This window comes from Orcinus orca, chromosome 20 (assembly GCF_937001465.1).
Source record: "Orcinus orca chromosome 20, mOrcOrc1.1, whole genome shotgun sequence".
NCBI classification, from domain to species: domain Eukaryota; kingdom Metazoa; phylum Chordata; class Mammalia; order Artiodactyla; family Delphinidae; genus Orcinus; species Orcinus orca.
In genome coordinates, this window is record NC_064578.1 from 8438188 (window position 1) to 8465890 (window position 27703).

The 27703-nt window shown below is 47.6% G+C and overlaps 1 long non-coding RNA gene across 7 annotated transcripts in view; it reads left to right on the forward strand.

The window, feature by feature from the left end:
- LOC117196725 (uncharacterized) overlaps positions 1-27703 on the forward strand; it is a 214527-nt gene that overhangs the window by 104799 nt on the left and 82025 nt on the right. For 5 of the 7 annotated variants that reach the window (XR_004477053.2, XR_004477052.2, XR_007474458.1 and 2 more), the window contains one exon: positions 25900-25993. The exons of the other annotated variants lie outside the window; for them this stretch is intronic. This is a non-coding gene — a long non-coding RNA (uncharacterized LOC117196725). The remainder of the gene's footprint in view (positions 1-25899; positions 25994-27703) is intronic. 7 annotated transcript variants of the gene reach the window in all.

Genomic DNA, 27703 nt, shown 5'->3' on the forward strand with positions numbered 1-27703 from the left:
TTGGCATGTGACTGTTCATAGTATTGTCTTACAATCCCTTTTATTTCTGCAAAGTTGGCAGTGCTTTTGTTTTTGATTTTAGTAATTTGAGACTTCTCTCTTTTGTTCTTGGTTAGTCTAGCTAAAGGTATGTAAATTTTGTTGATCTTTTCAAAGAAACAACTTTTGATTTCATTGATCAGAGTTAATTTTTGAAGAGAGGTTTTTCACTTCATGACAACTGCTTCCAGTGTTGGGAGTTTATACTGGTTTCTGCAAGTGTAGATGTACTGTACTCTCTGAGGTACAGTGTTTTTAAAATAATGGTTCTGTTTAAATTTGGTGAATGAAATTATGCATATGTTGACCTAAACAGAAAATTCTCTCCCTTCGGTTAAATAGAGTTGGCTACCTTCTGACAGGTGCAGCAGCCTTGGGATGGTAATAAGGGAAAACCATCACTGAGGACACTGAAATTTGTTACAGTCATTTTAGTATTTATCTTCTTTGCCAGAAACAAGTTCAGTCAAATATAAATCTCCAAACGTAAACATTTCCTTTATGCTGTGACCTTATTCTCAAATGCTTTTTCAACATTTATCCTCTGCAGATAGGATATGTGTGCATATCCTTTTTCCTTATGAGGCCCATCTCATCTCACCCCGTAACCCCACGGAAGTCTCTCTCTGAGGTGAGGCCAGACAACCACGCAGCCATTCTCTCTTCTAGAGCTGACTTACAGCCTGCCTCCTCTCCTTTCACGGTCTGCCCTACCATCTAGCCAACTCCAGTCCATCCTCTAACATCTCTCAGAATAAAGAAGAGTCAAGACTGTTTGACTTGTTTTCATCAGGAGAATCATGTTGAGGGGGCAAGAAGTACGTGGACCTTGATCTGCTAATTAGAGAAGAGAGAAGACATGGTCTTGTGCCCAAGGCAAGTCAGTCATGCATGAGGAATGGTCTGGGCAAAGGTTGAGTGGCCGGAAAAGATGGACTGAGAGCGGGTCATCACAGGACACCTCACAACGTTGCCTTGTAGTCTAAAACAGCTGTCAGCTCCCGCCAGAGTGGTCCCACAAAAGCACAGTAGTCTTTTGCAGCTCTAGCCCTTTTGTCTCGCATTTCCCTCCGGTGGAAATGAAGATGAAAACAAAGTGGAAGGACCTGAGGGCTTCACCCCTGGGGATCCAGCGGAGACTCCATGGGCATCCCATGGCAGAAATTAGCGATGACTGATGCTCATCTTGACGTGTGTTAGCAGGAGTGAGTCCTACATTTCATGACTTGGATTGTGTGTGTGTGTGTGTGTGTGTGTGTGTGTGTGTGTGTGTGTGTGTGCGCGCACATGCACTAGACTGTCTACATGGACAGGTACCAACAATTCCCCCCATTCCTGTGCACACATGCCACTTGTTCTGTCAAGAGGAGGAGTCCTCTTCCCTTGAATGTCAGCTGTCCTTCTGACTTGTGTTGACTAACAGAATCCAGCAGAAGTGAAACTCTGCCTTAAGAAGTCTGGAAGCTTCCACTTGTACCCTTTCCTGACCCAAGCGTCATGGAAAGAAGATTGGGCTAAACTACTGAAAAATGAGAAAAGATGTGGAGAGGGAACGTTCGTGTGTTTATTTGTCGTTGAAAAAATTTTAGGTCATTTGACTTCTAAAAAACATAGCTCTCATTTTGAAATGTAAGTGGAGCAGCTGTGTTTGTGAGTGTTGGACCGGGGTATGGCTGAACGTTGGCCTTTAAAATCAGATCTGCAGAGACTACGCGTGGATTCCAGAAACGCTCATTCAGGACCTGGTTCACGATGCCTCCAAAGTGTCTCTTTGTTTTCAGGATGACGAACATGATGTTTCTTAGAGAAAAGATAAGACAGGACCTGGGCCAGATGGTGGTCACCTCCTTTGGTCTCAGGCACTGCTTTGTATGGGGAACTCATCCACTGCCCAGGCAGGAGTTATATTTAGAGACTCTCACGTTCTGCAGAGTTCTAACAAGATTCCAGCGCAGCCACAAACAAGTCCAGATCTCACGTTCCATTCTCCTCTCTCACTCATCACCCCAAAGGAGAGAGTTAAGGGGCTAGGCAGGGGTCATTAGTTTTCCCAAGTCTCCTGGGTAATTGTCAGCTGGGTCTGGAACGCGACCCCAGTGAAAGAGAGAATGGGACGCTGCAGGGCCTGACTCATCCCAGCAAAGAGGGATGGGGCTGTGAGGGAGGAGCCAGGTTTACTGATGCATTGATTCAGATTTATTTCATTCGTCGTCACCCTTCATTCCTTGCACAGACGTCTCTCTATTACCAATCAGGTAGGCATTGGGAAATGTCTTCAAATACACTAATAGTAATCTTCAAAAAACCTCTGAGAGCTAAGTATTTTTGATCTCATTTTACAGTCAGATTCAGAGAATAACTCACCAGTGACCACAGGTTTAGTCCTTGCCAGAGCTAGAAATCTAGCAAAGTCTGCGTATGTCAAAGGTGGCATTGATTATTGTCTCTAGTGTTTCCCCAACGTAAGTGAGTTGCCATATTCAATTACTCATATATTTTAACTTAGTTAGTATTTTAAAAATTTACTCACTCTTTAGATAAATCTGTTTTAATGAATTTTGCAAACTTAGCAGAGAAAAACCAACATTACTTGTCACAAATAGAAAGGGGAAATGAAAACAAAGCCCATTTATTGGCTTCTGACTGGATGAGAAGCCCTCTCCAAGGTCTTGAACCTGAAGCCTGATCTCTCTGTTGAAAAGGGAAGCTAGCAAGCATTACCCGGAGGTGTTAGAAACATACTGACACCCAGCTGAGATTTTTCTCCTGCGTGGAAAAGAAAGAATGGAAGAGAATTGAAAAGGGCAGTGAGCTCTCAAGGGGTATCAGTGTCCTTCTTTGAAGTACCATCTAAAACCGGCTCCTATACCACCTTTGGGTAACACCACCTTTGGTATTCCTTCCCTCCTGACTTCCTTTAAAAGGGGTCTTGGAAGCGACAGACAAGAAGCAGCACATACAGGGCTGTGTGAAGAGTATTATGTTATCGTGGTCTCCAACCTTTTTTGACCATGAACACTTATAAATTTCTTGACGATACTCCCCCATACACATTTCTATTTCCTCTTCTAAAATTAACATATGTGCAGTGGTATGCTAATATTTTATGCATATTGTCAAGCATACAAAGGTAGGAATTTAGAAATTAATGCGCTAATTAATGGTGCAATTGCCCCAAGGAAGGCCCTGCATCGCTCCGCTTTGGAGACCCTGGTTTTAGGCGACAGCGCAGGAAGCTCAAAGAGGGGGCTCACAACACAGCCACAGAGATGGAATCCAGGCTCAGAAAAGGCTCTCTGGAGGCAGCGTCACACCACGCGGTCCTGGGTATGAAACGGAATTCAGAGCACACAGGGCGGTGGAGCCTACTGGGCGTTCACTGAGCGGCCAGAGCCTGGTCTGCAGGGGAGGCAGCAGGGAGGCGGAGTGGGAGGGGAGGCTGAAGGGAGAGCATCGAGTCAGTTCTTGGAGAGGCTCCTAAGCAGAGCTGAGTCAGGGCTGTGGCCGGCGCTGGCGGGCAGCCCCTGAAGGGGAGCGGGGAGCGGCAAGGTTCTTCCTGTGTTCACGGCCCCTACCCCACCCCGTGGACAAGGCGGCGGCCTCCCAGCCTCCCTAGCGAGGCAGCGTGCGTCGCTCACTCGTTCATTCCTTCAGCACACATTTACTCCAGGCCGCCTGGGTGCCGGGCACAGCGTGGGGGATGAGTGGTAAACGAGACCCAGGTCACCAGGGAGCTTTCGGTCATGTGGAGGAGACACACTAAAACAAATAGATAAGGCAGGTCACTCATCATCTCAGATTATGGAAAGAAATAACAGGAAATACTAGAGCACGATGGCAATTGGAATAGCAGTGCCTTAGATGAGCTTGTCAGGGAAGGCCCCTGGGAGGGAGACACATAAGCCCAGATGTGAACAATATGAAGAAACCGGCTCGCGCAGGGCTCGGGCCACAGTCGACCAGGCTGTGGGAACGTCAGAGATGACCACCATGAGTATACAAAGTCTTGGTGTGTTTTGGAAACAACAACAAAAAAGAGTTAGGGAATTAGAATGAGGAGAGGGGATGAGATGTAAGATGGGTTTCATAAGACGTGCAGGGCCCTCATGCCCTTGTGGGGAGGTCAGAGGGCATTGGGAGGCCGCTTTCGGCATCGGTAAGGAGGGACGCATGTCACATCCCATTTGAACAGCTCACTCTGGCTGTCCGGAGGCCTGGTGATCACCGTAGTTGGTCTCTCTCCAGAGAGTTGGCTTGGGCTATAGACGTTAACAATAAATAAAGAAACAAGTCGACATTCGAGTGATACTGTTGTCAGAACTCAGTGATTATGAGGGGGAGAAGAGTAGAATTTGGGGAACGACACAGGGACCAAGCTCATGATACCCCAGGGAAAGCCCGACTGCACAGAAGAACAGGGGGACACAACCTCCCGGCAGGACGGGGGAACCATCTCGTGTCAAGGCAACTACATGCAGCTTCTGGAAGGAGATAAATCCCTCAGAGGACCCAAGGTATCCTCAAGTCCAAACTCAAAGGGTGGCCTCTTCACATATCTCTTTGTCTCCAAAAACACATGCACCCCTGATGCTGCCTTCCAAAAGAGCATCGAGCTATTAAAAACTCTAATGACAACTGGAAATGTGGTATTGATCGGTGGTGTTTTCTGCCAGTCACAGCGACTCAGAAAGAGCCCAACGCAGACATGAATCATCTTTCACATCACCACTGTCACCCTTCAAGAAGCCATGTCTGCAGGGCCACTCATCACGCAGTTTGGGAGACCATCTGGGCAAGGGGTGGGGTGCACTCCAGTGGATTACTCGAGCCAGACCACCCCTTGGTGGGAACAGAGAATGGAAGGTTCCTTGGCTGTCCCCATGAGGCTGGTCCTCAGCCACATCCAGCCCCAAAGTTTCTGTGTTTCCTCGTTTCCTTCTTCTGGTTTCTTCCACTGATCCTAAGTACATAGCGCTTTGAGCTGTCGCAAACGGAGGAAAAGAGAACTGGCATGTGTTCAGCAAGAAAACACCAGCGTCCACCAGTGGTCTGAGTTAGCAGCTTTCCATGGCTTATCTCACTGGAGGCTCCTGGGCAAAGTTTCAACACCGGGAATATTACCTCTGTTTTATTAATAGGAAACAGTGAAGTTTGGTGGTGTCAAGAGATTTATCCAAGAGTCTCACAGCTAACAAGTGGTAGGTCCAGCTACATCACAGAGAACGAGATCATTGGTGTACAGTTATACATTCCATGTGCCAAGCAAGACCTTCGCCCTGAGCCCCAGGAGGAAAGAGTCAGGAGGCGAAAGACCGTAGCAACCCTATGAGGACGGTTCTCCTGTAGCCCCATCACCTGAAGTCATCTGGATAGAAAGGGCTGGGATTTGAACTCAGGCATTCCGGCTCTTCTCCCTGCCCTAGATTTGCTCAAATTTATGTCCTTTTCAGTGTACAACTTTGAACGCAGCGTCACTTAGAAGACAGTCATTCCGAAGCCAGCACCAAGCCCCTTAGTAGGACTCAAGAATGAGATAATCCAATAAACGTTTTGTATAATGAATGTCACACAGACCCAACCGACTGGGGTCCACACATGTTCACACACGGATCGTCAGTTACACCGCAGGAGGCGTTAAAGAGTTGTGCAGAAAGCATGGGAGAGAATTGGAGGTTCTCAGGAGATTTCTCTTTAAGGCAAAAGCGGTCGTGGTGGGGTGCAGAGCTCATGGCATCTGTGATCACTGACCGGTACAGGATGGCCTCAGGGGTGAGGACTGTGTCTTGTTTATCTCGTATTCTCTGCTGCCTGACACAGTGCCTGGTACATAGTAGGGGCCCAGGTAGTGTTGAGTGAACACACACCTATGGCAGGAGGATGGCCGTATTGATCCCTGTGGACCCTGCTGTCCTGGATCACGAATGGAGCCTAGAACCCTAGCAGCAAAGTAGGGTGGAGGGCGCCGAGTGGAGAGACAGGAAGCCGCCAAGTGCTCTGTCGCTGAGGGCTGGAGAAGGATGCTCAGGGCCCAGGAAGAGAAGCTCTGCGTCCCTTTGCGCAGTGCACAGGTGCCCGAGCAGCTTGGAGTGAAGGTTTGGGCTCCGTGCCAGGGCGGGAGAAAGAGAAACAAGGATTTGAGGGCGTGGTGGTGGGAAGCTTTCTCTCCAAGGGCCCGGAGCCTGCCTGGACCTCTTTCAGTCCTGTGCCGACGAGACCCTGAAGCCTTCCACCCGCTCTCACTCCCCCAAACGGACCCTTCTGTCTTCCTCTCGATCTGGACTCTGAGTTGTCAGCCTGGGCTCTCCAAGATCTCAGCTTCAAGCTCTCTGCTGGGACCAGTGATGGAATGGAGTCACGAGGGAAGAGAAAGGACGCTTACTGACCACTCGTTATGTGCCCAGCACGTGCTAAGCGCTTTACCTGCCTCTTCCAGTTCTCACGATAACCAGAAGAGATGATGTTGTCCTGGGTCCACGATGGATTACATGACGGTCCGGGAAGATCTACAACTCACTGAAGACGGCCCAGCTAGTGGTCTGTCTGAGCCTCAAACCTCCCCCGACAGAGCCGTGTGGGCGTTCAGCCACATGCGTGTTAATTGTTGGGCTGGCGATCGGTAGTGGTAGTGGTGGCGAGGAGGAAGGTGACAGTGATCATTTATCCTATTTCATCACGACAATGCTCACATATTTATAGCTAAGGAAACTGAGACTCACAGAGGTTACAGAGTTTGCCCAGGATCGCATAGCTGGTAGATGAATCCTTTAAAGGCACCAGGAACCTTTAAAATGTACCACATTGCTGAAACACCCACACCGGCGGGGATCACAGGGTGGGGGTGGAGGGTTGAGTTTAAGAAAACACACTTTTCCCTTATCCCTAGGTTGGTGCATTCAGGCAGATTGCCCTCAGTGTGGTAACCAGTGACCAGGGCGGTGAAAGAGGTCTGACTTGTTGGCTTTTCCGCTGCCATCTTTCAGGGGCCCCTTTCTTCTTATTGCAGGGCCTGGGGGTCTCATCACAGACGGGAGGAAGGGAAAGAACAGTGTGAACGGAGAACCAGCTTGGTGAAGAGCGCCCGGGAGCGGGCAGTCCATCTCGGCCATTTCATATCGGTTTTCATCTCTTATTGATCCATCTTATTTTCCTTCTACAGCAGGAGCATCCCTGCCGTCTAGCTCATCAGTGGCCTTTAAAGGTCTCCTATTGATCTGTGAACCTATTGTCTCGCTTTGCATTATCCCTCTTGGAGACACCCTTTGCTCTTTGGTCGGGTTCCGTATTTAGTTTGCGTCCTCGATGTGGCTTCTTTTCTGGGAGCAAGGAGCAGACATCTGGGGCCCGAGGTAGCAGATGGATTTGAGTTTGTAATGCTTCTGGCACCTTCTTTTGTGGGGGGAGGTGTCCCAGGAAGCCCCCGACTCCAAAAAGTGGCAGAGAGTATTGCAGAGGAGTGAGGGTCTAGTGAGAACCTGATGGTCCCTCTCTAAAGAAGGAGAGTAAGAGTGAAAACGAGAACTTCCATTTCTCGAGCACCTTCTCAATGATTCAGCCTCACCATAACCCTGAGAGGTAGTTTTACAGGTGAAGGAACCGCAGCTGAGAAATACTTAGTTGTTTGTCCAGACACACTCGGTTTCGAATCCTGGTTTCACTAGTAACTGCCTGAGTGTTGAAGTAATGTTGCAAAGGTTTCACAGAGCTTCCGCTTCCCCGTCTCCAAGATGAGGATCACGGCACAGCAGAGTTCTAGAGTTGCCGTAAGGTTCCCCTTGGGTAATGGATCTGAGGCCCTTGGCAGAGTGTCTAGCAGAGAGGAGATTCCCAGTGGATATTTGATGAATGAGGTGAGACCCCCCCTTCACCCCGCTTCCTTAAAAATTCATCTATCGCGTCCCATTCCCCATTAGACGAAAACCTGTTTCTTCTTTCCGAAGCTAACATTTCATGTGAAGTCTCGATTTCAGGTGCAGAGAAGATGTATTTGAAAATGGCTACAGTGCCTGCCATTTAGTAGGTGCTCAATAAATGTTGGTTGATTCATTTATCTATCACCCCTGGCTCCTAAGGCACCGTACATCCCCAGCATCTTCAACTTTCCTTCTTCTCTACCTTCAAACACTGTCTTTTCCTCCAACACTCTTTATTGAAACCTGCTTCAGTAATTTTTTTTTCTGCCAAGTGACTTGAACCTTTGTTCAGAGTCTTGGTTCCTCCTGGATCGCTCGTTTCTTTCTAACTCCTAGGAGCTCCTTCTCACGTTTCCAAAGCCCAGATCTCTCCAAGCTTCAGTTGCACTGCTCAGTTGCTTTGCATCCATCTTCGTCCTCCCCGGCCTCTCTCTGGCTTTCGACGATGTGCACCATCCTCTCTTTCTTGCCCAGCGCTCTCCTCGCCTGGCTTCTGGGTCATTTCATTAGTTCACATATTCACCCGCTGGCCCAGCAGTTCCGTGAGCTGCACGAGGCACTGGCGTGGCTTCTACTCAAGGAGCTTCAGACACAACAGCAGATTCTGGTTCTTTCCCCTCTCCTCCACCCTTAACTGCTGGCCCACCCTCATCGGTTCTTTCCATCCCTGCTCAGATGTCATCTTTCCTGTGAAGAAACCCTGACCACCCTCGCCAGGGACAGTTTTTTCTCCTCTGCATTGTTTCCATCCCTTCAGCCTACTTGCGTCAGGGCCCATATCCCCTTGGTTTCAAATTCTCTTGTTCTGAAACTGACTAGCCCTCTGAGTTTCTTGGGGGCAGGAAACAGTGAAGGCTCAATAAATGTCTGTTGACTTGAATGGAATATTTTCAGTAACTCCATCTTCACCTTTGGCTTGCTGCTCCTTTTTCATGCTGTCCCATAAATGGAGACGTGCCTTCAGAGGCCCAAGAATTGTCTGTTCATGGTCCTTGAGGCTGTCTGTTGATCATAAAACAAGCTTGGAAAGATGTATCCTGTTTATTCCACCAGGGTCTTCGGCCATCACCTTGCAACCACACAGACTTGAACTTGTCTTTCTTTCTCACCTGAGCCCTCCACCGCCTCAGACAGGACTTGAACATCATTTAGCCTGGAGATCTCCCAGACTCGGGACAGTCATCCCGTGTTTCCTGTGGTTACTGTAACAGATTACTACATACTGGGTGGCTTAAAACAAGAGAAATTTATTCTCTCGCCGTCCTGGTGGCTGGAAGTCTTAAATCAACGTGTCAGCAGGGCCCTGCTCCCTCCGAAGGCCTTAGGGAAGAATCCGTTCCATACTTCTCTCCTAGCTTCTGGTGGCGGCCAGTAATCCTTGGTGTTTCTTGACTTTTAGCCGCATCACTCTGGTCTCTGCCTCCATCCTCACATGCTTTCTTCCCTCTGGGCATCTACGTCTTCACAAGACCTGCATATAAGGACCCCAGTCACCGGATTTAGGGCCTACCCTAAAGCTGTATGATCTTATGTTAACTAATTACAGCTACAAAGACCCTATAATGGCACAATAATGGCGCATCCTGAGGTTCTGGGTAGACATGGATTTGGAGGGGGACGTTATTCAACCCAGTACATCCTCAGTCCATCTTGTCTGCCACCACCAACATCAGGTTCCCAAAAGCCACTTGGTTGTATCCTTCCAGGTCTCAAAACCTAAAGCAACTTTAAATGTCCTCATTTCTTTAGCTACGGTAAGCTGCCTAAGCAGCCTGTTTTCCAGTTACGATACAGATTACCTTTATTTTAAGTACTTAAAAAAAATCATGACCCTGATAGACTGTAAACTCCATGGGAATAAGAGTCTAATCTGTCTTCCTTACCCCCATTCCCCAGAATGCAGCACAGTTGACGCCTGGATATTCAGTAACTACCTGTTGAATGAATCCATGGCGAGTCGAGTAACCGTTTCAAGTCCTCTGTGACTTTGAAGAGTCCTCCATTACCTGTTACTGCACCATCCCCTCCAGTCAGCATTTGCTGAGTAAAAATTAGGTACTCTCAATAAATACTTGTCGGTTGATTGATTAATCCATCAATCAGGCTTCCTGCTCTGAAGCCTTTTTCATATGGGTCTCCAGGGGACTGGAGTGGGGGGCATAAGAGGGGTAAAGGGATGGGCCGTGGAGACACTGGATCAGCATTCCCACCTGAGAACTTCTGGGGCCCGCCCAAGGTGTCCATCTGCCTGGGTTCCCACTTCTAGGCCTTCCAGGAGAAATAATAGCAATACATTTGGAACCACAGATAGCGGGGTCCAGGACACAGAAATTAAGATTCGTAATAAGAGCAGGTAACACGGCCCCTTCTCTGTGCAGAAAGTGTTCCAGAAAGGCAGGAAGCTGACCCTAAATTGGAGAGATGCCAGGTGCCTACACTGTCTCCTGGGTCACCGGTGGGTCTGTATTAGTGAATGGAGTTTGTGAGAACAGCACCGCACGGTCACACACCTTGTAACACGCCCCACCTTGGTGCAGGTTGCACCCACGTCTCTAGAGAAAGGAGAGTCTACAAATCTGACTGAGATTGCCCCGAGAATGAAGGTGAAACTACCGGGAGCAGTCGTTTCTGTAGCTAACCCCTCTGTGGACTGGCTCCAGCAGCCCAAGGTGAGTGGCTATGTAGGATCCTAATAGAAAACCAGAAATAACTGAGGGGCAGTAGAGGATCCAGTCATTTTACGTGGAATCGCAGATCATCACAGTTGTTGCCCACACCTGAGTCAACCGCTACCCCTCCTGCACCCAAATTCATGTGACCTGACGCAGTGAAGGTCAGACATCTAGTGAGTAAAATGCGTCATGCATCCACTAGGTTATTTCTCGGTACTTTTCTTTTTCTTAAGTGTCCTAAGTCACCATCCTCTTAGCACTTATTCCTTCGGGGATTACAGGACTAAAGCTGGCTTTATTTTGTTTCAGTTCCCTTGTATCCATTTCAGTACCTCTCACTAATACCACTCATTTTCAGATTTTATGTGCTTAATAGATTGAAAGTATGAGGTCATGTGTCCAAAAAGATAATTATCATACAGGCACTGATTGAATGGCTTCATTGTCCTCGAGATGTATGGAAAGCTAGAAGAACTTCATTATGGCTTTACCTGATGTGTGTGCGCGCGCGTGCGTGATATTCCTGAAATTTCACATGATTCAATTTGCCGTCCCAAAATAATAGAAAGTTAACTTTGCTACAGGAAGGAGATTTTTAGTAGCAGATGAATTTGTATTTTCAGGAAATGCAAAAGCCATGCAAAAGTTGTGTTGAGTGTTGTTAGCCTGTCGGATCGAAGTGGGTGTTTATGACATCTGCCCGCTGGTTACCTCGGTTTCTTAGTTTCCTGAAATCTCAACACTTGGACTCAGAGGGATGGGCAGCACTTTCCTTCGGCTTTTCCGCAGTGGGAACACCGGCTGACGACACCCCTTCCGTGGCCTCTTTCCAGTCCTGGAGGCAGAGAGGGCCCCAGCTTTGTGGATGTGAACTAAGGGTCACCCTTCCCATAACCCTTTGAAGACACGAAAGGATTAACACAAAGGGGGCTGGGAAAGAACCTCCAGCTTCAGACTCAAAGCAGGAAGCAGCACATGCCTGGAACTAGGAGCGTGGGTCAGGTGATGAGGTGCAACCCGGAACTTTCTTTCCATGCCCTTCAGTCCTTCGTACATTGATTACTGCTAAGCCAGTTGTGGAGACGCCCGGAGCGGCCCCACCTGGAGGTGTGCCCGAGAGCCCCTGGGAGGGACGCTTCATCTGTGTGGCTCCCTGGCTTCCGTATGGCTCCAGACTCCCCACTGCTTGTGATCAAACCGCCACCGCACACGAGCCCAGTGGACTGGGTCTACACGGCCATCTCTGGCCCAGCACGTTTGGTTCCCTCCTCGCTTTCTGTCTCCCCAACACCCCGCCCTCCATTCCACCTCAGTAATATGTATCATAGCATTAACCACTCAGCAGTGCTCAAAGATTAGTCCAGCCTAATCAACAGACCGGATGTAGAGACACACAGCCTAGGATCTGAGTCTCACTGTGCCACCTGCTAGGTGGGTGGACCTAGGTAAATGGCTGAACACCCCTGAGCCTCATGTCCTCCTGTAGAAACACCTACCGCACCCGAGCTGTTGAGATTAAAGGCGCCTGTACCAGGTGCCATATCCCAGGCGTGGGGCAGGGAGACCCCCTTTCTACTAGAATTCTCAAATGCTGTGTTTTCATTCCACACGTGATCTAAAGTAAAATTTATAAAGCATGTTCTGGATTACCTGGATGGCCCTTTAGAGTCAACAGTTGCGGCCACATTTTGATGTCAGTGATTGCAAGCAAGTTGGCACTTTGTAATACTAATTTAATTGAGTCTATAAATGAGAAAAGAACAAAGGGGAAATAAGTTGAAAATCATTCATTACGGTCAAATTAATGCCAAGTAAGCTCACAGTGCCAGCATAGATGGGGAACAGTGTGGAGTAAGAGAGTCGTCATGTCCTGAGGGCGCCTAGAGCGGAAGGGTACCTGTGCTGTAGCATTTAGTGGCACTTTTACGTGGCAAGTTCTGAACCAGTTTCATCAGAACCGTCTTGCCTGTCACATTTAATTAAAATGGTGTCCACGAATTTTGAATATGTTTTACCTTTGTTTGTGTTAAAATTTTTAATTTATCATTTCATTGGAGCAATAAGCATTAGGTTAAACAGAATTTTATTTTCTAAATATTTAAATAAGAGCCTCCTTATAAGAATATGTCAGCCTTTTTTCCTGTACTTTAAGTGGATCCTATGCATTTAAGTTGGAAAATACTCTGGTAATGGATGTGAAATTCTGTGTATTAAATGGCCCACAGAAGGTGCAGAAGAAATGCCGTTTCCTTCTGGGGGTGTGGCATAAGGATGTATCTTCAGCCTGGTGGGGGACGTGAAGAGCAGAGGAATAATTAATCATCCTACATCTATTTATCCATCACTTTCTGTGTGTACCCAGTAACACGCTATAGATGTTGCATATATAATCTTTCTAAATCTTCATAAGCATCTGAAAACACAGGATGTTATCCATTATATTATGCCGCCTTCCTGCCCTCAAGGATTTGACAGTCTAGTCGGGAAATGATTCATGCATATAAAGAATTAATATGAGTTGATGAGAGTCAAATGCTACAAGAAAGGTATGTGTGAGCTTCAAGTAAGGAAGGATCCATCAGGGTGGCTTGTCCCGAAGGTTTCATGAAGTAAGGGTGAGCTTTGGATCAGCAGGGCTGCTGCAATGCCCCCACTGTCCCTCCGGATTCACTGGCCTCCCTCTGCACCCTGCTCTGGACCCTCCGGAGGCGACCTTTGTGCGTGACAGCAGAGCCTCTCTTGCCATCTGGCCTCACCTTGGCTTCTGCCAAAGGAGTTGCCAATCATCTTGTTCCACAGAATCTTGGGAGGAAGATTTCTGCCTCTAGAAGTTATCTGCTCCTGGAAGTGTTTGAGTGAGTTTCACGGTTAGATCATTGGTAGGAGTGGACGTCCAGGATGTAGGGTCCTGAAATGGTCCTTTACAGAGCAGTTTTAAGATAATTTTCACGGCTGTCACTTGTAACGTGCTTAGGCTCTGGGTGTGTGTCACGCATCGTTATATCCATTGCCGTCCTGTTTGGAAAGACAGCTTTCATCTCTCGGGTCTGTATCAGTGCACACAAGATAGCCATCCAACAAGATCAGAAAGTGTCAGGGTGAAATCGGGGGAGAAGCAAGCCGAGATCTTGGTGAAGGTACGAGCAGGACATCAGAGCTGAGCAGGAGAGGAAGCTGGCTCTGTTCGCGGGCCACCGCCTTCTTGGTGAGTTGGCTCCTGCCATGATAAAGGCCAGAGACCTTCTCAGGTAGCTCTCTCCATAGAGCTGCCCCCCCTGCATTCTTGTGCTGCATCCTCTCCTTGGCCCCCTCTTTGGCTGGGGGGTAAGGCACCTTCTCATCCCCCATTCCTGCCACCGTGGCCAACCCTGCGGCCTCACGTGGCCCCTTCTTGATTTCCTAAACCCTGCCTTCACCTCGGTGAAAAGTCCCTTTATTATACTCCCCTGCTTTTCCCAATCTGAGTGTGCGTCTGCCCCTCTGCAGTCTCCAGCTGTCCCATGGAGGGGTGATGGGGGCCAGGACGAGAGACTTCACAGTGGCTGACGGCGGAGGGGGGTCTTCTAGGCAGGTACAAGGGTACGCTAAGGTGAGGAGAACTGTGGCCAAAATCGTGGTCGTTATTAGTATTGGCACTGGCAAGCCTGCTTTGTGCCTGGCCGGAGGCTAGGCCCTTCAGCTCCACGATTCCCGATCTTGAGGATACCATCATGGCAACGCTTGCCCCCTTTCCCGTGCGGGGACGCAGAGCCTCAGCTTAAGTCTAAGCAGTTTAGCTCTTAAGTGGCAGAGTCGGAATTTGAGCCAGGCTCTGTGCAATTCCATCTCTGCTCGTTCAGACCAACCTCTCAGGGACAGGAACCGTCTGATGAGGCCGAGATGCTGGGCTCACGTACCCAGTTCTCTCTTGAGGGGAGTCAGAAGGAAAAGGAGATCCTCTGCCCACCCACCCTTAGGTCCCGGGCGTCCTCCCGTCCGCCCACCCCTCAGAGGAAGGGCTGGCAGGACGGACTTTCTCAAGCTCTGGAGACTGCCCCACCGCGTTCACTGAAGCATCCTCTCCACGTGCAGCCAGAATTGCCCTCAGAATGCTCTGGGCTCCTCTAAGTTAATAGCTGTCCATTGCGCACCTGGCTGGTGTGCGTGCCTCGAGCCCTGAACCCGGGCCAGCTGCTGTATCTGCGCTGGGGCCCACCTGTTCTGGGGGAGCTGATGCCGACGGGACAAGCGGCCACTAATGGGATTTCCTTGTGGTCACGGTGCCGAAAAGGCCCCGAGTGGCTGTAGGAGAAAATCAGGCATGAGGCCCGCAGACCTGGCCACAGGGTGCTGGAGACGGGGCCGCGAGGCAGGATTTAGGGGAGGGGAGAGCTTTCTATCACCATGACACTTAGGGCATTTTTTTAATGTTCTCGTGGCATGTTCATTATTAAATTTTGGAGAAAAACAGAACATTTTAGGGAAGGGGGAAAATAAAAACACTCCCAGACCCTCATTTAGACATGACTCTTCTTGAATAGAATCTAGGAATTTTTTCTTTACTTGTATAGAAATAGATATATACATACACTTTTATTACGAAAGTGTATACGGTCCATGAACCGTAGCCCTGGAATCACCTGAGAATTAATTAGAAATGCAGACTCTTGGGCCTCACCCCAGGTTTAGCAAATCAGAATCTGCATTTTAACGAGACCTCCGGGTGATGTGAGCTGAAAGGGACTCAATGGTATGAATGTACCGTGAATCACTTCATGAATCCCCTTTTAATTCAAAATCAGGCTCTGTCTAAATTTTCATGATTATATATTGCAGTGTAGTGAAATACGCTGCAAAAATATCCTTTGCATTCATCATTGAGCAAATAATAATAACAGTTACCGTTATTACTGTCGCGTATTGAGTGCTAATTATAAGCTAGGGCCTGTGTTGAGTGCTTTATAAGAATCATCTCACCTCATCCTTATGGTGGCATCCTGTAGCAGAGGGACTATTCTCACCTTAGGAGGGGTGTTACTGGGGACTCTTTAAAATAAAGGATTTCCAAAAACTGGTGATAAGTCTTACTACAACTGATGGTAATGATGATAGCACTTATGGGTGCTTTCTCTGTTCTAGAGACTGTAGTAACTGCTTTACTTTTTTTTTTTTTTAATTTAAACCTCAAGCAATCCTAATAAACAAGTATTATTATTAATCGGCTTAAAAACCAAGGTAACCGGGGCTTCCCTGGTGGTGCAGTGGTTAAGAACCTGCCTGCCAATGCAGGGGACACGGGTTTGAGCCCTGGTCCAGGGAAGATCCCGCATGCAACAGAGCAGCTAAGCCGGAGCACCACAGCTACTGAACCTGCGCCTAGAGCCCGTGCTCCGCAACAAGGGAAGCCACCGCAATGAGAAGCCCGCGCACCACAACTAAGACCCAAAGCGGCCTAAAATAAATAAATTTATTTTTTAAAAAAAACCAGAAACAAGGTAACCAATGCTCAGAGGTTAAATATCTTGTCCCGGGCCACATGTCAAGACCACAGCAGGATCCCAGTCTGGACCCAGGTCTGTCCGATGTCACCGCTCGCTTTCTTAACATCAGGCATGAAGACGAGTGGGTTAACTTGCTTCTGGTTCTTCAGCGTATCCTTGGGGCCTCCCTTCCCAGTCAGTGCTGGGCGCTTAAGCAGGCCGTTCTCAAAGCCTTCGTGTGTGAATAGACAGAGGGGATTCTCGGCACTGCCTCCTTGGTGGGGACGGGCTTAGGGGAACAGAGGATTTTTTTCCTAATCACAGCTGACCCGGCAGAGCTGCAGGCATCAGGATCCTCAGACATTCAGACTCTCTGGCCGCGTGGCAAACATCCCAGGACTTTGCAGGGAACAATGGGCACTGAACTGCAGGTGACCCGACCTGCTAATCGCTGCCTGATTGCCAGCTAATCAGTGCCTTGTTTGGGACACTGAATCCCAAATCCCTTTGGACTGGGCTGGGCCCTGGCAAGCAGTCACCTGGTTAATGTGCCAGGGGCGAGGCAGGGGGTCATGTGTTCCAGTGCGGAGTGGCCAAAGGTCGCCTTCAGGGAAATGGTCACGGGGTCTGTCTCTCCCCAGCTGGTCCTGGACAGCTCCGGCCTTGTCAACAGCGTGGAAGTGAATAGAGGCAGAGGAATTCAAGGGCAGCCTATGGAGAAAAAACTAATCAACACTCCCAGGCACACAGAAAATAGAAGGTTCTTGTTCTCAGAAACTCTCCAGAGGAGGTCTCAGAAATGCCTCCAGAGGAGAGTCTGTGAACAGCAGCCACCATTACCCTCGGAGCTACCACCACTTAGAGCCTCCACGGTCACTAGTACCGTGACCATCAGCACCACAACCACTGCCACCATCAGGACCACCACCCCTTCACCATCGTCATCACCGGCAAGGCGACCATCCCCTCCATCATCAGTACTGTCATCACCATCATCGTTCGCACCGTCACCTCCACCACCGTTTCCAGCATCACCGTGACCCCCGTCACCACTACTACCACCACCACCATCTCCATCACCACCAACGGGATCACCGTCTTCCTCCATCATCAGCGCTATCACCATCACTGTTCCTACCACCATCACTTTCATCATCACCGCCATCACCAGCATCACCACCACCACCATCACCATCACAGCTGTCACTTCTGTTGTAGCCACCACTACCAACAGTACCACCACCTCTACACCCATCACCACCACTGCTGTCACCTCGATCACCACCCTCACCTAGACCACCACCACCATTAATATCATCACACTCCTACCACCACCACCAGCACTTTCACCACCTCTATCACCATCACCAAGAACAATACCACCACTGCCATCACCACTGCTACAGCTGCTGTAACACCACTGCCATAGCTGCTACTGCTGTCATTGCCCCACACTGCCATTTCCTAGGAAAGCAATTTTGAGTAGTGTTTTGTTTTTTAAAAACACAACAACACTGGTTTGAAAGTCAGACATATTTAGCATCTCTACCATGAAGTACTAAGTATTTGAGTTTGGACAGTTAATTAAACTTTGAAACTCAGTTTTCCCAAACAGAAAAATTGAGATAGTAGTATAACCAGCTCATAGGACTGTGGCTCCTGCCGACCATTTTTCACAGTGTTTGGCACATAAAAATTCAACAAAAGCTCACTGTCATTATAATGATCATAACTCTGCCCCAGCTTCCTTTTAGTGCACAGCTTCTCCTCCAGCATCCCTGCTTGAAACTGGATGGGGAGGGGACAGTTTATCCCTTCATTCCCCCATATCACAGGACCCTCCAGGCTGCCTGACATCCCTTAAGAGCAAATGTCTGGGTTGAAGGAAGTTCCAGTGTGGAATCAGCTGTCTGGGTTTGAATCTACATCTTCTTTTCAAAAGTCATCTGACCTTGAGAATCTCTTTAACCTCCCAGAGACTCCCTTTCCTCTTCTGAAAAATGGAGAATGATAAGCTCTTCCTTGAAGGCTTGTGAGAGGCTTACACGAGATAAGACAGGGAAAAGCCCCAGCAGATCACCGTGCACAGAGGAGGCGTTCAATACACTGAGTTGACTTCATTTGCCTGATACTTTAGCTTCGAAGAAGTCATTATCAGGAAGTAGAAAACGCATGCCTTGCGCTGGACAGCTTCCTAATGAGGAGAATAAAACCGAGTCTTCCTCCCCCCCTCCCCAGTGGAGCTGAGCCCTACACTCTGACCAGTTCCCTGGCTGTACTGCTAAGGTCTAACAAAAGGTTACCTTTGCCCGGTTGCTGCAGTTCTAGGAAGCTGTTCAATGTTTGACTATATTTCTTCAAACTCATTTAAAAACAGTTCATCAGGTTAGCCCAGTTGAATTATTGCCCCTTGGGGTTTTCAAAACCCTGAATTTCCTACAGAGAGAGCTGGATTCTGTGCCGTTCTTGGAATTCAGCTCCCGGCCCCTCTCCGTGACCCCTGATCGCAAATACATTGTAAATAACCTGCTGTCTCCTGCACTGAGAGAACTCCCTGGCTTCCTTCTTGCAGAATGGAATCTGTTCTCCCAGGCTTCCCAGAGCAAGTGTGAGACGAGCTCGTCCACTGCCCTCCTTCACTCCTAGAGCTGTCGGGCACTGGCATTTCGGTAGTGCACGTTCATTGGATGGCCATGCTTTAAAATATATGCACGGTAGGAACAAGAGGGAGAAAAATCTCTTTCCATCCAATCACAGTTGGTTCTCCCATAGCCTGTGTGAAATTGACTCCGCATGCTCTGCGAAGCACACGCCAGTGAAAGGACGTCCCACAGATTCCCTCCACGACCGTGGGACACAGGCTGCATGTGGAAGGTCAAGGGAGGCCGTGATGAAAGACGAACCCACATAAATGAAGTGCTAAGAATTAATTTTGGCAAACCTAGCACCTGGCTTAGGGCGACACGTGAACCTCAGGACTGCCATCAGGACAGGAGACTGCTAGTCAAGTAGTGCTTCATGTTCAGAGTTTTTCTCCCTGTAGAATCCCCATTTCAGCCACCAAGTGAGAGAGAAAGGACACGGCAAAGAAAACTGGGCAGCCGGCAGTCCACAGATTCCATCTGGAATAGTTCCAGGTACCACCCCCTACCCTCCAACCCGGAATCTTTTGTCAGGATGGGCTGACCCCTCTGATTTCCCACCTACCTGTTGACAGAATCCAATACCTCCTTAGGGCCAGTAGCCGCACCGAGTGTTTTATTGCCGTTTGAGCCTCCCAGCAATCACGACTGTTTGCTTTCCTTACTTTTCACTCAGTGCCGAGTTTGTGAGAACTTCACATACTGCTAATTGCCATTGCCAGTTCCACCACATTCCTTCTAACTGCTGCCTACATAGGACTCCATAATGCGCCTCCCCATTGTTCCTCCCCCATTTCCTCAACTAGGGACCCCACGGTTGCCTGCCTTGCCCAGCAACCACAGGTACCGAGGACATCCTCGTATGTTCTCGCGCATGGACCCAAGTGAGGATTCGTTGGGATATTCCAGAAGCTGAACTGTTGATTCTAATGTACATGGATACTCAGTCTCAGGAAACTCTCCTTTAGGAACTAGGCCTCGCCTCATTCCCACACCTCTGAGTTCGCGCATCTCACTTGGCATTATACTTGGCATTGTCTAGCTCTCTCGTTCTTGCCTGTCTGAGGGGTACAAAGCTATATCTCACTAGATTTCGTTTGCGTTCCTCCGATGACGCAGGAGTTGAACACCTCTTCCTATCGTGTTAGCCATTTGGATTTCTTTCTCCCTCTGTGAGCTGCCTGTCGTACCCTTCACCCCATTTCCATCGCATGTTATGATCCTTTTCACGTTAATTTACAAACGTCCTTCACATATCCTAGACTGGTTCTTAGTCCGTTTGGGGCATTGCAAATACTGTGTTGCAATTTGTATCTTCTTAACATCATCTTTGCTATCCTTTATTAAAAAGAAATCCTCAGTTTTGAAATGATCAAAATCATCCAGATTTTCCCCTTAGACTTGGTGAGTTTGGGTCTTGTTTAGAAAGTTTTCTCCACCTCTAAGTCATAAAAATAGTCCTCTCAATTTTCTTTGTTAACCTTATAATTTTGCCTCTCGTTGAATCCCTTATTCATCTGGATTCCACCTTTGTATAATATAGGGATACAGATTTTATTGTTCTCCATATGGTGAGTTTCTCCATACCATCTACTAAATAATCATTCCCGATGATTTATAAACTGTGTTAATCATATTTCAAGCCCTCATTTATAAATAGGCCGTGTTCCTGCGTCTCTGTTCTTGAGCCAGTACCATACTGATTTTATTATTATGGTTTTGTAGTATGTCAATATTTTGTGGGCTGAAGCCCTCCCCCAGTTCTTCTTTTCCATGGTTGACCTAGCTCTCTGGGGAACTTTGCTCTTCTGTATCCATTTTAGCATAATAGTTCTGTGTTTCACAACAATAAATTCTGAAAAAATAAATAAATGCAGCTGGAGTTTCGATTGGATTGCATTGGATTTGCTTTTCGTTCTTTAAACTAAGAGAGGCATGTGTGTTTCTCAGGTGTGGAACCTGAGTCGTGCAGAAGCACTCACACCACACTTCTTGGGTCAAGTTGAAGAGTACAAGTCCAGTGGCGGAGGGTGGCTGTCTCTTGACCTGCGTGCCCGGGAGCCCAGGGTTGCTGCAGATTTGGTCTGGGTAGTGCTGTTAATGGCTGATTCCTTCTTGAATAATGACTCTGCTCAGGAAACTGTGCCTCAGGGCTCAGGGCCCCCCCAGCCCCCATTTAAGCTCCGGCTTCTTGGCCTGGAGCCTGTTCCCTTCCCAAAATGTTTGTTAGTGCAGAGGCCTTTTATGGTACTTTATGGAAAAATGAAGGAGGAGGGGGCGAGATGGCTGCATTCTGCAAACCAGCCTTCGTTTACTGGAATTTGAGTCCTCTGCCTACCTTGTTAGCTGAAAAAACTTCAAATATATTTTTTCCTTCCAAGCTCGCAATTGGAATGTTCTTTACCTCTTAACTCGAGCCAGGACAAATGTGGCCCAGGCTCTGAGAAACAGCCTGTGATTTAGAAGAGCTGTACAGCAGCCTTTGCACAACATTTACAACTGCAGTTATCTAGGGGGGCTGGGGAGACGGCCTGGCCCAGTGAGAGTCAGAGGGTAGAGGATGCGCCGTCACTGCCAGCTTGATCCCGGCGGCAGTGCTGGGGGTCTCACTCCTTGCCGCCCTGAGCCTCTTCTCCAGCTTTAAAAAAGTCGTACCTGGGAAGCTCTTGAGTAAAGAGGAGCCCTGCAGGGGAAGGCCGTCTCTCTGCTTCTGGAAAAGGGAGCCCGCAGGCCCAGGATACAACCTGCCTCTGATAAAGGGCGGGAAGTCGGTTGGAGGGACCAAAACCAGGTCCCCCAGAAATGTCATGTTTTTCTTAGAACTGGGGCCTATATTACACACAAATTTGAGATTATCTCAGACAATTATCTAAAATTAACTGTGGTTTTCAAATGAAAAACATTTAGGGGAAGATCAGATAAGAAGGTGGCCTATTTATAATACTTGCCACCGAGGGTGCGGGCGGGGGGGGGGGAGAGGAAAAGCAAAACAGGAGTGAGAACACAACATAAAACGATACCAAATGTACTTCAGGCCCCTTAGGCCAGGATGCTGACTACATCTCCAGCCCTCATTGATAGCAGAGAGGAGAACTTTTATCCTGATTCACTGATTGTTTCTTAGAGAAAATTCTGTTCCAAAGAGAAATGCTGGCTTTCCGTCTCACTCTAGACACAGCCAGAATTGGGTTCTGAAACACTAAGTTTGGCGTAAGTCAAATGTTTGTTCAGAGGGTTTGAAATATGAACCAGTGATTTCTGGCTCTGAAGCGGTTATTTACAGTCTGTGGACCCACCTGGAACAGTTACTAGAATTAGACATGACAGACACGGCAGAATCCAGTTGAAGAACCTCTGTCTGGAAGATACTACTTGAAGATACCACCATCTGTGTGGTTCGCTAGACACACGCAAAACAGCACTTGAGGGGCCCATCAGCATCTGCGGTCTGCCCTTTAAAGAGGGCAACTCAGTAAAGGATGTACTGCTGTTATTCCCGTTTCACAGATGAGGATGTTGAGGCTCAAAGAGATCACCTGGCTAGAAAGAAAACAGGCTAGAATTTGAAGCAGGCCTGAGTTCAGGATTCACAACCTTGAATGCCACACCAAGTGACCTCCACATAAGTGGTTTCCGTCCTAGCCCCATTGGCATAATTCCGCTCTGCACAGGGTGCATAGGAAAAGCTTTTCCAAGGGGAAGAGAGAGGGATGGAGAGATATGTGCAGTGAGAGGAGGAATGTATTCCAGGAGGAAACTTCTTGAGGAGGGCAGTAACAATAGTTGAAGTAGAACGCCGGCGGGGAACTGAGGGAGATTTGCACTGCTGAAAACAAAGGACCTTGCACTTTCCACCGTGGTACTTCCTCACCACAGAGGCCTGCCAGCTGTTGTCAGGGATCTCCAGGGCTGCAGGCTACATCTGCATTTTCCCCCCTAGACACAGGTTGGCAAAGAATCAATGATCCCAAACACCACAAGCAGCCCAGGGGGAAATATTTAACCCCCATACTTCCAGACTTTCTGGCATGGACCAACTCCTTGCCCCACCTTTGTTCCTGGCCAGAAGGAAGTGGCATGAAGTGAAGGACAGTTTTTATAACCTCTTTCAGCTCTAAACCGTGTTTCCTGTGCACTTAGCAGGTCTTAATGGAAACCAAACAGATTTCGCAGGGATCTAGATTCTGAACATGCTAAGTGCCCGCATGGTTGAGAAAACTGCGACAACAAAAACATTTTTCAGAAATATCATAACACAACACGAAGTGACCATCGCTAATTCAAAGAGGCAGGCATATTTCATAAAGGTTGAAAAGAGGTGAGTCTTTCCCAAGATTCTAGCTCAAGGCCACATTTGCAAAAGTATAATCATTCCCTAGCAAGGTTTTGTTTAGCTGGCCATTAAAAAAAAATGTTTTTTTAACAACTTTTACTTCTGGCTCTCTGGATAAGAACTGTGTTTCAGCCGTGTAGTCTGAGGAGGATACAAGAGGCCTGGTTTGGATATATGTATGTATACACACACACATACACACATACACATACGTACGTGTGTGTATATATATATATATATATTTTTTTTTTTTTTTTTCAGAGCAGAAGGAAAGTTTCTTACACAATTTTGCTTGGGCTAAACTGCATACAGAGCAGTTTATTTATACTGTTTTATCACATACCTGTTTGGATACGGGCTGTTTTCTGGTATTTAAACAGACCATTTCTTGCCAGTGGCTTTATCTGCAGTCTCATGCTTTTGCTGCACATGTTTCTTATTAACTCAGAGAGCAACACCAACTTCTCCATGAACGTTATTACTGAGACTAAAATAACCTAATTGTTACTTACTTCTAACATGTTATCCTTGAGGAACTATATCCCAGGAATCCATTTAAAATATGGTAAAGGCCATTTCACTGTACTTAAGGGGGAAAGAAAAGGATAGCAAAGCTTTTTTGGATAAAATCCTTGAATAAAAGCATTTTTTAAGCCACCTGCTTATTTTGAGCTGGTATTTTAGGGCTGAAGGGAAGCAACGCCATTTGAGATTGTAGTGGGCTAGTTTACCCACTATGTAGAAGTTCTGGGGTTCCCAGATGGCAGCCTTAGAATGTGGGTGCAAGACCTAACTCCTCTTATATGACCCTCTCTAAATCGTTTAAACTCTGTCAGTAAGATGTGGGTCATAATAGCTAACTGGTGATGAGATCATTTAATTTAGCATGTAGTTATTGAATAGCTATTATGGGATAGCCTTGTGCTAGGTCCCGTGGTGCAGCAATGAGTGAGACAAGGTCTTCATTTCCAGGAATCCACAGCCCACAGTCTGGCACATGGTGGGTCTCCCTTCAACGTTAAGCGAATTTGAATATTTATGTGTAGATTCAGGAAGAGCTAAATATAAGCCAAAACTAAATCCTTAGAATAGAGATTCAAGTGTTTATGCACAGGTGTTAATTTTATCCTGCAGTTTAAAAAAAAAACATGTTGGAATACTACCTTAACAAACAGTGTTAGTTATCTATAGCTGGGTAACAAATGGCCCCCAAAATCTAGCGGTTTAAAACAGTAAACATCTATTATCTCACAGTTTCTGTGGGTTAGGAGCTCAGGTGTGGCTTAGCTGGGTGCCTTTGCCTTAAAGTTTCTCCTAAGGCTGCAATCCAGGTGTTGGGCAGGGCTATAGTCTCATCTAAAGGTTCAAGTTCAGTTGGCAGCACTCAGTCCTTTGCAGACTGCTGCGCTCAGGGCCTCAGTTCCTTGCTGGCTGTTGGCTAGGGAGCATTCCTTCAGTTTCTTGACACGTGGGCCTGTTCATAGGGCAGTACATGAAGTGGCAGCTGACTTCCCTCCGAGAAGAAGGGAGCAAGAGAGAGTAAGCAAGGCGGAAACTGCATTATCTTCACAACCTAATCTTGGAAGTGGCATCCAATCATTGCTACCATAGCCTATTTGTTAGAAGTCAGCCAGTAGGTCCAGCCCACACTCTTGGGGAGTGGATAACACAAGGACATGCATATCAAGGGGGCAGGGGCCATGGGGGACCACGTTGGGGGCTGCCAGCCACCCAGATGGAGACCAAAATGGGTAGGGATGTGAGCCTCAACTGCGCCCCAGCATAACGTGGCTGGTAGCACATGTCTCAGCTCCTGACACAGCTGGGCAGCCCCAGGTACAACTGCATTAGAAACTTCGGCTACATCTACAGGAGACAGCTGCTGGGGTATGGCCACTGTGGCCCCCTCCCCAACCATTTCATGGCAGCATCTCCAAAGAGCAGCTGTCAAAACCCCTGGCAGCTCCTGTGATGTCCCAAGACTGCAGAGCCCCGCGCCTTAGAGCCTGGCGTCTCCTCCATCTCTTTCTTGTCAATATGCATGTCCTTTCTTCTTCTGAAGCCTTGCTGGTATAATAAAATGGGTGTGATGAGCATTCTTACGTCTTGGAGCCGTTGTGAGGATGGATGGCATATGCAGTTAACATGTACATATGTTGGATCTCTTGGGCGCCAGGCCTTCTACACTCCAAAACTTGTCGCTGCTTTCTGGAGATTCAGACATAGCAAAGAAGGGAAATGCTCACTGTCAAACAATATAATCGTTAGACAAATAGTCATAGGGGGAAGTATGAGCATGGGCTTGACGCAAACCCAGATCGCAGTTCTGCAAGTCCTCTGCAGGTCCACGCGAGAAACCTTGAGTCGCTCAATCATGTAGAAGTGGGGAGTAGGCAGGGGGCAGTGGTCCAGGGAAGGACAGATTGACCAGAGCTTGGCACTGGGGGCTCAGAGCCATAGTTAATCGTCAACAACTACAGAAATATTTTCAGTATTTTAACTGGTATGGCTATAGTGGTGTGCCCAAGTTCACTGTCTACTATCAGCTCTGAGAACGGCCACTATGGAAGGACTTGAACTTGTCGGAGAGGTTGGGAAAGGGCTTCTCTGAGGAACAGGCTGTCGTATAGACCTGGAGCGTAAGTAGAGATTAGACAGGTAAAGGGAAAAGAAACGGCTTTGTACACCAAGGGGACAACATATGCAAAGACTCAGAGCCTGGAGAAGGTGTGATAATATATTCAGAGATCCAAAGAAAGTGTGGTGACACTAAAAGCAGAGAGAACAAGACAGAGATTGAGGTCACTCTGGGTCACGTGAAGCATTTGTGCTTTGACTTGACAGGTTCCAAAGAAATTATCAAAGGGATTAAGTCAAGGTGTGATACTGTCCTCTGTGCATTCTGAAAGATCATTCTGGCTAAAGATCCCAGCACAACGTAAGCATTCCTGTCATTATTATTTTCCCCCTGTTTTCCATGGCCATTGCAAACCCAAAGGCACAAATAGTTAAAGAACACATGGGTTCTGGCTGCCTGCCCTGTTGGGGAACACAAAGTTCCTAGACCTTTGGAGTCAACCCAGCAAAGTCTGGGTTCGAGTCCTCAAAACCAGATAGGCAGCGCCATTAACAGCAAACCCACCCCCCTGGTTTGTGCAGTATTTTAAAGACACCAGAATGGCCACAATCGCCTTCTCGGGATGGGGTTCGTAGACATTGGAGCTCGCTTTAAAGATGGTGTGATTCTGCCTGCATGCTGCTAAAGTATCCAGGCTCCCTTTGCCCTAACCAAATCCAAATATCTTCTGTGTATCCACACATACATATATCCCTCAGAGGACAGGATAGTCATTGGAAAGACAAGCCTCAGGAGTGAGCATTTGTTTGAGAAGCACCTACCCAGACAGCTGCGCTCATTTTATTACCCTGAATCTTGATTTCTTCATCTGTAATATTGGAATAATGTCAGTATCCACCTCATAGCATTGTAACGAGGAGAGGAGTCTATGAGCTCACAGTACGTGAACCCCTTAGCATGGTGCCCAGAAGTGTTGCTCAAAAATTAGTAGCTTAACAGAGACATAGAAAACAAACTTCTGGTTACCGAAGGGGAAAGTGGGGTTGGGGGAGGGATAAATTAGGAGGTTGGGATTAACATATACACACTACTATATGTAACATAGATGACAAGGACCTACTGTATAGCAACAGGGAACTATTTTGTAATAACGTGTAAGAGGAAAGATTCTGAAAAGGAATATATATATGCGTGTGTGTGGAGAGAGAGAGAGAGAGAGAGAGAGAGAGACTGAATCACTGTGCTGTACACCTGAAACTAAATAATATTTAGTTTAGTTGAAGTATAGTTTATTATAAATAAACTATACTTCAATTTTAAAAATAGTAGCTTAAAAACATACATGCCTCTTTTGGTTAGCTATAGTTGCATAATAAATGACCACAAAATCTCAATTTTTGTTGCAAAAATAAGCATTCATTTGACTCCCAGGAAGTGTGGGTTGGCTAGAATGGGCCGTCCAGGCTGAGTGCAGAGAGCGCCCTTGCTGATCCTGCCTGGGCTCACTCACACTTCTGGTGATCAGCTGTGGTGTCAACTTGATTCCACCCCACGTGTCTCTCGTCCTCCTCCTGGGATCGGCGGGCTTGTCCGGTCATGAACTCTTCACGGCCGTGGCAGAAACATACAAGAGCAGAAAGGAAAACACAAGATATCTTAAGTCCTAGGCTTGAAATTGGTTGCCCTGTTGTTTTATTGGCAAAATAAGACACACGGCTGAACAGAAAGCCAAGAGCAGGGAAGTGCACTCCACTCTTGTAGTGGAAGGAACTGGAAAGTCCCAGGACAAAGCACATGATAAAGACAAAGGTAAAAAAATCAAAAGTGGATGTCTTGGGAGTTCAGAGGCTGGCCAGGGGCCTGTGAACCAGAAAAGTGGAGGAGATAGGACCTGGGCTTAACTTGACTCGAAGGGTAAGGATTATAAGAATAGAGAGAGAGATGGTGGCATTCTTGGTATGAGAGATACATAAACAAGGGTAGGGAACTAGGTCAGGAAGGAGATCTGTGATGCAAAGAAAGTAACTTATGCAGTGGGAGATGAAACATGAATAAGAAGACGGCCAACAG